Below are 11,410 nucleotides of genomic sequence, written 5' to 3' on the forward strand. Positions count from 1 at the left end.
CTCATTGTCTTGATTTTGTGAGCCTTGCACCAAACAAATTAATTCATTAAGCTTTTGATTATAATCTATTGACGAACTTGAGTTTGGTTGGGCATATTGAATATGAGGTGGCTGCCAATATCCTTCTTGTTGAACATTTTGAGGTTCCCACCACATAGAAGTTGATTGATCACTCCAATCCGAATTGTAAGTATTGGAAAACACGTTATTCCTTGATTGAAGATCAAATGTACCAACGCTTTGCATTTGGGATCTTTCCATGAGCTGTGACAAAAGAGAAGCATTATCAAGTGCCATGTTGTGCTTCTCAAGTACTTAAAATCAACAAACAAAACACAAATCAAAAACTAAAACTAAAATACATAACAGAAACTAAAACTAAAACTAATAAGAAAACGAAAATAACAATCCAAAGGATTAGCAAAGTTGCTAATCCCCGGCAACGGCGCCAAAACTTGATGCGAGAATTATACGCACACAAATTAAACCCTCTTTTTGTCAATTGTAGTATAAGTATAAGTAGGGATCGTTCTGGACCGGGGATTAGGAGGGATTGTTAATCACTTGGATTTGACTCAAAAACGTAAAAACAAAGTTAAAAACGTTCACAAAGACTCAAAGGACTCAAAACAAGTCAAAAGACTCAAAACTGCCTAAAAACACTAACTAGGCAGTTTCTGACCTTAAACCCAATGTTGGACGAATTTAAGATTATGGCTTGATTCAAACGTAAAAACACAATATAAAACACTAAACTAGACTCAAAGAATGTAAAACTAAACACTTAAAACACTAAAACAAACCAAGAGACTCAAAACATCACCCAAAACACTCAAAACTGCCTTAAAATCACTTTCTGGGCAGTTTTGAGCACTTTGGTGAATTTGGACGAATTTATGTAACAAAATGAATCAAAACACTTATAAACACAAACTAAGACACTTTCTAACTAAATTAGACAATAAAGTAAAGGGGGATTGAGTTTTGGACGAAATTAAATAAAATGCACAGATTCTAAGTGAAAACAGATAGTAAAGATGAAATTGATGAAATGGAATGAATGGATGCTAGCCAAGGGGTTCATCTCCACACATGTTACACTTGCATAATAAAATGATTTCCAATTGCATTTCAATAAACCATGAATTCTCAACACCCCAAGTTAACCGTGATGCACTAATTAACCTTCAAATCTTCCTAACGTTATTGAATTGGATGGGTTAGCGCATACAACAATTCAAAACATTCCCCACAAGTCCCCTACATGATTGCATAATAGAGATACAAGCAAGAATCATTACGCTCTATGAAAATTATAAGTGTTGACGAGGCATTCGTTACTATGGAATACGCATGAAACTTATGCCAAGAATTCGTTTAACGCGATTGTTTATAAGCAACCTCCACTACTTGTGAATATAAGTTCGTAACTATTAGGTGAAACTCACTTATATTCTAGCGTCATATTCATGCATGAAAATTAAGCGTGCACTCTCAATAAACATACATAAATAAGTTATCAATCAAACGGTTAAACAAATTGAATCCACAACTTATGAAACGCAATTAGAAGTAATCAAATCAAAATGCAAGCATAAACATATAGTTCGAATTACCCCCTAGCTAAGGGGGGTTTAGTTCCTCATGATTTTGAAATCAAAGAAACACCTAAACATTCCAACAACTCAAACTTGAATTGTATGAACGTTTAGGCACTCTTCTCTTCCATTCCTCATACGTACAAAACAAAGAGAATTGAATTTAAACATTGAAATCAAAGAAACACCTAAACATTCCAACAACTCAAACTTGAATTGTATGAACGTTTAGGCACTCTTCTCTTCCTCTTCGTTGTAGCACAAGGTCTAAGGATAGTTTGATGGTGTGAATGGTTTGGGGAGTGGTGTTTGGATTAATAGGGAAGGCACGGCACAAGGGAAGTTGTGTGTGTTTGGATGATTTTCTGAATGGAATGGAAGCCACGGCAATAAGGAAATGGTTGGTGTTTGTGACTGAAATGTGTATGGAAGAGTGTATGAATTAAGGTTGCAATGGATGCTTATTTATAGGTGAAATGGGGGGAACATGACAGCTAGGAACTTGGTGGAAATCTGGAATGGTGATGGAAGATGCATGTGGCTGTTTTATGCATGTGATTAAAGGGTGGGAGTGCATGTGTTTTGAATGATTAAAGGGGAAACATGACAGCTAGGTTGGTTGGTGGCTGCCATGGAGGTGTGGAATGATGATGGGAGAGTATGTGAGTGAATTATGACTGAATGGTGGCTGCAATAGATTAAAGGGTGAATGCATGTGCTGAAATAATTAGAGAGTGAGGGGATGCACGGCATGGTGTGGATAAAAGGGGTGAATGGCTGAATGATTAAGAAATGGTAGTATTTTGCACGGCTAGGTGTTGTGTATTTGTGATGCATGTGTTGAAATGGTGGTGAAATGATGAAAGAATAAGTGCATGTGGCTGAATGCAAAGGGAATGCAAAGTGAATGAATAATGAATGCATGTGCAATGACAGCTAGGTTGATTTAATTAAAGGGAGTGCATGTGGCTGCAAGTTTTGAATGATTATGAGTGCATGTGCAATGTTTTGGGAGAAAGGTGGATGAATGTGCATGTGGGATTTGGAAAGGTTTAAATGTCCTAAAACTAAAGGGAACAAGGTTCCAACACTTTGGTCTTCAATTAGGTCTTCAATTTCGTCCAACACTTTGGCTCCAAGCATAAGCTATTGATGCGTGATTTATACGCACACAAATTAAACCCTCTTTTTGTCAATTGTAGTATAAGTATAAGTAGGGATCGTTCTGGACCGGGGATTAGGAGGGATTGTTAATCACTTGGATTTGACTCAAAAATGTAAAAACATAAAATAAAACACTATATTAGACTCAAAGAATGCAAAACTAAACTTTAAAACACTAAGACAAACCAAAAGACTCAAAACAACACAAACACACTCAAATCTGCCTAAAAACCACTTTCTGGGCAGATTTGAGCACAAACACAAATTTGGACGAAACTAAGTTGTAACTTGACTCAAGACTCTTAAAAACACAAACTAAATGTATTTCAAACTAATCTAACACTTTAAAACACTAAGACAAACCAAAAGACTCAAACATCACCCAAAACACTCAAAACTGCCTTAAAATCACTTTCTGGGCAGTTTTGAGCACTTTGGTGAATCTGGACAAATTTATGTAATAAATTGAATCACAACACTTATAAACACAAACTAAAACACTTTCTAACTAAATTGGACATTAAAGTAAAGGGGGAATTAGATTTGACGAAAATTGAATAAAATGCACGGATTTAAATTAAAACAGATAGTAAAGATGAAATGGATGGAATTGAATGGAATGAAGGCTAGCTAAAGGGTTCATCTCCACACATGTTATACTTGCATAATAAAATGATTTCCAATTGCATTTCAATAAACCATGATGCTCAACACCCCAAGTTAACCGTGATGCACTAATTAACTTTCAAATCTTCCTAACGTTACTGAATTGGATGGGTTAGCGCATGCGACAATTCAAAACATTCCCCACAAGTCCCCTACATGAATGCATAATAGAGATACAAGCAAGAATCATTACGGTCTATGAAAATTATAAGTGTTGACGAGGCATTCGTTACTATGGATTGCATGAAACTTATGCCAAGAATTCGTTTAACGCGATTGTTTATAAGCAACCTCCACTACTTGTGAATATAAGTTCGTAACTATTAGGTGAAACTCACTTATATTCTAGCGTCATATTCATGCATGAAAATTAAGCGTGCACTCTCAATAAACATACATAAATAAGTTATCAATCAAACGGTTAAACAAATTGAATCCACAACTTATGAAACGCAATTAGAAGTAATCAAATTAAAATGCAAGCATAAACATATATTTTGAATCACCCCCTAGCTAAAGGGGATTTTAGTTCCTCATGGTACAAAACAAAGAGAAATCAAAGAAACACCTAAACATTCCAACAACTCAAACTTGAATTGTATGAACGTTTAGGCACTCTTCTCTTCCTTTCCTCATTCGTACAAAACAAAGAGTATTGAAATTAAACATTGAAATCAAAGAAACACCTAAACATTCCAACAACTCAAACTTGAATTGTATGAACATTTAGGCACTCTTCTCTTCCTCTTCGTTGTAGCACAAGGTCTAGGGATAGTTTGATGGTGTGAATGGTTTGGGAAGTGGTGGAAATGGAAGGATGGTGTTTGGATTGTAAGGGAGAGCACGGCACAAGGGAGTTTGATGTCTACATTTCTGCAATGGATGAATTTCTGAAATGGAAGTGTGTATGAGAATTAATGAGAATGAATGCAATGGATGCTTATTTATAGGTGAAATGGGGGGGAACATGACAGCTAGGAGGGAATGTGGCTGCATGTTTGAATGATTAAAGGATGCATGTGGGTTGGAATTGCATGTGCAATGAATATGTGGCTGCATGTGCAAGGGGACAATCTGAAAATGCATGTGAAAGCATGTGTTGGCTGCAATGATGAAATGGATGGGAGTGCATGTGGCTTAATTAATTAAAGGGAGTGCATGTGCAATGTTTTAAAGGATGGAATGCATGTGAATATGATGGAAATCTGATGGGAATGGGAGATGCATGTGTTGATTTATGCATGTGATTAAAGGGAGAGAATGTGGTGTAATGATGAAATGGAATAAGTGCATGTGGATGTGGCTGATTTGATTTATGGAAGATGCATGTGCATTAAAGATGAGTGAATGATTATGGGTGCATGTGGATGAATGTGCATGTGCAAGGTTGTTGTTGTGATAAGTGATAAGTGTATGATATGATAAGTGAATGATATGATAAGTGAATGATATGATAAGTGAATGATAAGATAAGTGGTGATAAGATAAGTGGTGAATGATAAGTGGATGATATGATAAGTGGATGATAAGATAAATGGTGAATGATAAGTGGTGATAAGATAAGTGGATGATATGATAAGTAATGGGAGCATGTGAGGGAATGAATAATGAATGCATGTGTATGGTTTTGGGAGAAAGGTGGAGATGCACAGCATAAGGGATTTGGAAAGGTTTAAATGTCCTAAAACTAAAGGGAACAAGGTTCCAACACTTTGGTCTTCAATTAGGTCTTCAATTTCGTCCAACACTTTGGCGCCAAGCATAAGCTATCCATCCTTAGCCCAAAAGTGCTCCAAAAGTCTCCAAAATGCATCTTTTTGCTCCTTTAGCCCTTTGGACCTACAAACACACGAAAATAGCTTAAAGTACTAAAATAACTAAAGAAACATAACGTAAATGCACGAGAACAAGCCATTTAAGTCGCATGAATATGCTCCTATCAGCTATCCATCCTTAGCCCAAAAGTGCTCCAAAAGTCTCCAAAATGCATCTTTTTGCTCCTTTAGCCCTTTGGACCTACAAACACATGAAAATAGCTTAAAGTACTAAAATAACTAAAGAAACATAACGTAAATGCACGAGAACAAGCCATTTAAGTCGCATGAATATGCTCCTATCAGCTATCCATCCTTAGCCCAAAAGTGCTCCAAAAGTCTCCAAAATGCATCTTTTTGCTCCTTTAGCCCTTTGGACCTACAAACACACGAAAATAGCTTAAAGTACTAAAATAACTAAAGAAACATAACGTAAATGCACGAGAACAAGCCATTTAAGTCGCATGAATATGCTCCTATCAGACACTTGTCAGAGACATGTCCTTGGATAGAACATACTCCACACACCATTGGTCCTTGGATCTTCATACCTTCGGCCATCTGAGACACAATATAAGTAAGATTAGCTAATTGAGATTGAATATCGGATGAAGAACTTACCTCATTCACTTGTGGCCGTGGGTTATCCCTTTGTCCCATGCCTTCGTATTGTTGTGCATTCAATGCACGGGTTGCAATGAGTGTCTTGGCTGCCATGGGTGTTTTATCTACCAAAGCTCCTCCCGCCGAGGCATCTAGCATTTGACGTTCGATTGGTAGAAGGCCTTCATAGAAATATTGAAGGAGCAACTCTTCCTTCATTTGATGCTGTGGACATGAAGCAACAAGTGATTTAAAACGTTCATAATAAGTAGGAAAGGATTCACCTTGCTTTTGTTGTATGCCACTTATTTGTTTCCTCAGGAGAATGATTCTTGAAGTGGGAAAAAATTTCTCCAAGAACGCTCGTTTCATACTTTCCCAAGATGTCACTGTCCCTGGTGCTAGCTCAAATAACCAGTCTTTAGCTTTGTCCATTAGAGAGAATGGAAAAGCCTTCATCTTTAAGATGCTACCATCGACATTGACAGGGGTCATGCTTGAACAAACCACTTCAAATTCCTTCAAGTGCTTGTTAGGGTCTTCCATGGACAGCCCATGGAACTTTGGGACGTGGTGCAACAAGCTAGACTTCAATTCAAACTCCTCGGTCTTGCCTTGAGCTGCCACGGGAAATTGAGTACATAAAGGTGCAGCATTGTCTATTCCCGAAGCCGAAAGCTCCTTGATTGTTCGATTGTCGGCTGCCATGATGGGTACTTCCTCAAAAGTTTCTGCCGTGCCCCTTTCTTCCTCTTCTAAAACTTGTTCTTCAAGGTCAGGTTTAGGGCTAGGTGGGTTAGACTCTTGCTGGTTCTTTTGTCTTCTCAAAGTCCTCTCAAAATCGTCATCAAAGTCCAAAATATTCGTATGAACAGGTTGGGAACTTCGAGTCATACACTAGTACCTAAACAAACAATGAAACAAACAAATCAGTAACTAAGATAGAAAACAACCGAAAAATAAATAAAAAAAAGAAATAACGAGGGATTAGCAAAGTTGCTAATCCCCGGCAACGGCGCCAAAATTTGATGCGAAAATAGTTAAGCACACAAATTAACCCTCTTGTTGTCAAATTGTAGTAAGGATGCAAGTAGGGATCGTTCTGGACCGGGGATTAGGAGGGCTTGCTAAAACCTCTAAACTGACTTAAAAACATAAAAACAAAGTTAAAAACGTTCATAAAGACTCAAAGGACTCGAAACAAGTTCAAAAGACTCAAAACTGCCTAAAAACACTAACTAGGCAGTTTCTGACTCTAAACACAATTTTGGACGAATTTAAGATTATAGGTTGATTCAAAACACTTTAAAACACAAACTAAACAGATTCTAAACACTATAGGACAAGAAAGTAAAGGGGGGTTTTGATTTGACGAAAATTGAAATAACAAAACAAGTTATAAAACTAGGCAGATTGTAAAACGAAATTTTGGAAACAAGATAACGGATGGATTAGTTAGAGGTCCATTCTCCACACATGACACATTTGTATATGAATCGATTTTCTAATTGCTTTTCACTAACTATGATGCTCAACACCCCAAGTTAACCGTGATGCACTAATTAACCCTCAGATTTCCTTATGTCATTGAATTGGATGATGCATGCGACAAGTCAAATTATTCTCCAACGGTCCTCAACATGAATGCATAGAAGAGATACAGTGAGAGATCATTATGCTCTATGAGAATCATAAGTGTTGACGAGGCAATTGTAACTATGAATGCATGATACTCTTGCCAAGAATTCTATTAACGCGGTTGTGACTAGCAACCTTCACTACTCATGTTTATAAACTTGTGACGATTAGGTGAAACTCGTTTATAAACTAGCATCGAGTTCATGCATGAAAACTAAGTATGCATCCTTAATCAACATACAAGAACAAGTTTTGAATAAAACAGATAATTGAATTGCAATCACAACTTAACAAATCACAATTGGAAGAAATCAATTCATATCTCAAACATGTTCATGGCTTCAAACTTTCCCCTAACTAATTAGGGGTTTAGCCACTCATGATTGCAGCAAACTCAGAAAGTAATAACAAAGTAAACATTGAAAACAAGAACGAAGTACACCTAAGAACGCCCCAATCTGCAAGCATGAAACGTTCAAGGCCTCCTTCCTCTCCTAATTGCTGCGGCACAAGGGGTTATTGTGAGTTTTTGGGGGTTATGGATGATGTAGAATGATGGATTTAGGGTTGGGATGGATGTAGGGGACGGCAAGGGAAGTTTTGTGCAGAAAATATGGAGAATGGTGAAGTATGGATGTGTTAGAGGGATGGGATGATTTTCTGGCGTGAATGGTGAATGAATGAATAAATTGTGGCTGCAACAAGGAGGTTTTATTATAGGATTTCAGGAATTAAACCCTAGGTTATTTAGGTAATCAGAATTTAAGTCAAAAGCTTTTAGAAATAGGAAATCAAATTAGAAATTTAAAGGAAACTACCTAAAAGTTGCGGCAATGGCATAAAACACAAAAGGAATGTGTTTTAATGCAATGAAATAGGAAAGAACCCTCTCCCTTGCACGGCAAGGAAGAGGAAAGGTCAAGGGAGGTGCACGGCAAGGCTTGCATAGGAAATAAGTAAGTGTTTAATTCCCCAAATCCATTCTAAGAATCAGGAATTAGGGGAAAAAGCTAAGTCTTGCGGCAAAGGGAGGAAAAGAAGGGGAAAGTGCAATTAAACTTGCAGATTTTGAGTGAAAGGGAATGTATAGGTGCGGCTAAGACTTTTAAGAAAGGGATTGTGACATAATCTTGCAGATTTTGGGAGAGAAAAGAAAGGTAAGGTGTGGCACAATTTAGGACATGTCTAGGGCTTCTAGAACATGTGATTTAGGCAACCAACATTATTTGGAAACTTCAAAAATGGACACCTTCACAAATGGAAACTCCCAATAATGGAAACTGGTTTCCAATTCTTGATTCCTCCTTCTTCCTTCGCTTCTAGGCTCACTTGGTCTTCAATTTCGTCCAACACTTTGGCTCCAAGCATAAGCTATCCATCTTTAGCCCAAAAGTGCTCCAAAAGACTCCAAAATGCACTTCTTTGCTCCTTTAGCCCTTAGAACCTGAAAACATACGAAAATGGCTTAAAAGACTTAAAGAACTAAGAAAACACAACGTAAATGCATGAGAACAAGCCAATTAAGTCGCATAAATATGCTCCTATCACTCGCATCTAATTAGTAGCATTCCTTTCATGAGATCATATTCATTTACATTCCAGAAAAGTACTTTCATTGTTATAAACATATATGAGTGTTTAGTTTCATATTTACATCAATCTTCTCACATATACTTAGTGTAGGGTGTGAAAATAAGAGAGTATCTTGTAAGGAATTAAGCGAATTCTCTAAGGCATGTTACTACATTCAAATGTTGTTTTAAATTGATTAAATGGGAACTAATAAGTAGTGATTATGATTACGTATGTGCTTAAGCGTATGGATGACTAAAATCTATGTGAGTAATGATCTTGAACATGTCATGTGCATTAAGAATCCCTGAGACCATTGTTGGAAGGTTTAGGTTTTGTTTTGTTTTTCCGTTTTGCTCGAGGACTAGCAAAAGCTAAGTGTGGGGGAATTTGATAGGAGCATATTTATGCAACTTAGTTTGCTTGTTTTCGTGCATTTATGTTATTAGTTCTTAGTTATTTTAGTTCTTTAAGCTTCTTTTGTGTGTTTTCAGGTTCATAATACGTATTTGGCGACAGGATGCATTTTGGAGCCTTTCGGAGCACTTTTGGGTACAAATTGGATAGCTTATGCTTGGAGCAAAAGGAATGGACGAAATTGAAGAGTTGATGTCTGATAGGAGCATATTTATGCTACTTAGTTATGTTGTTTCCTTGCATTTAGTTACTTAATTACTATCTATTTTAGTCTTTTAAGCTATTTTCGTATGTTTTTAGGTCCTAATGGCAAAAGGAGCAAGAAAGTGCATTTTGAGGCTATTTGGAGCAGTTTTAGGCATGGATTGGATAGCTTAACTATGGAGCAATGTGGATGGATGAAATTGAAGTCAAGAGAAGCTAGGAAAGGCTAAAAATCTGGAGAAAGAAGTCCAAATGCAAAGAAGATAAGGAAAGAGCAAGAAATAAGGAACCATATCCAAATTTCCTTATCTTATCCAAACCTTATCCAACCTTATCTTATCCTATCCTAATCTTTTCCTACCTTAATTCCAACTTCAAAGAGGACTCCTTTTCACATTAAATCACCTAAATATCAAGTTCTAGAAGCCCTATTTTCGTGCATTAAGTTTATGCCACATGTAACTGATGCGAACTAAATAAGCACACAAATTAAAACCCTCTTGTGACAATTGTAGTATATGTATAAGTAGGGATCGTTCTAAACCGGGGATTAGGAGGGATTACTAAATCACTTGGACACTGACTCAAAAACTTAAAACAAAGGTTAAAACACGAAACTAGACTCAAAGAATGCAAAACTAAACACTTAGAACACTAAAACAAATCAAAAGACTCAAAACAGCACCAAAACACTCAAAACTGCCTTAAAAACACTTTCTGGGCAGTTTTGAGCACTTTGATTACTTTGGGCGAATTTGGGAAATAAATTGATTCAAAAAACTTAGAAACACAAACTAAGACACTTTCTAACTAAATTAGACTCTAAAGTAAAGGGGGATTGAGTTTTTGACGAAATTAAATAAAATGCACAGATTGTAATTAAGGGCAGATTGTAAAGATGAATTGAATGAAAATATGGATGGAATGCTAGCTAGAAGGTTCTTCTCCACACATGTCACACTTGCATACAAGATGATTTTCAGTTGGTCTTTCGATAAATTATGAAACTCAACACCTCGGGTTAATTAGGTCCGCTTAAATTAACCTTCAGATTTCCCTAGAATCATTGAATTGGATGAATATGCATCGCAAACAAATTATTCCTAACAAGTTCTCTATATGAACAGCATGATAAAGATACAAGTTAGAATCATTACGTTCTTTGGAAATCATAAGTGTTGACGAGGCATTCGTTACTATGATGAGCATGAAACTAGTGCCAAGAATTCATTTAACGCGATTGTTTATAAGCAACCTTGTGAATATAAGTTCATAACTATTAGGTGAAATTCACTTATATTCTAGCGTCACATTCATGCATGAAAAGTAAGTGTGCACTCTCAATAAACATACACAAATAAGTGTATGGAGGTGTGGAAGGTGGCTGGAAGGGTTGGTAGTGCTGCGGCAATGGTGGGGAGTGGCTGGAATGGAGGGGGAGATGGAGAGATGGCTGCGGATTAGAGAGGAGAGTGAATGGTGGCTGCGGCCTGAATGGAGAAAAGGGTGATGAAGGCTACGGCTTAGGGGGAAATTAGGGTGAATGATGAATAGAGTGAAATATGAATGAGAGAAGAGAGACTAATGTGCGGCTAGGTGAGTGAATTAGGTTTTTTGGTGGCTGAATAATAGAATCAACGAATGAGATTCTAGGGTGAATTAAAGGGTGCGGCTGAGATGGGATTTAGAAGCTTAGGGTGAATGGATTTGCGGCTGATATATTTCATGGATCAA

The sequence above is a fragment of the Pyrus communis genome, chromosome 16, assembly GCF_963583255.1.
Source record: "Pyrus communis chromosome 16, drPyrComm1.1, whole genome shotgun sequence".
NCBI classification, from domain to species: Eukaryota; Viridiplantae; Streptophyta; class Magnoliopsida; order Rosales; family Rosaceae; genus Pyrus; species Pyrus communis.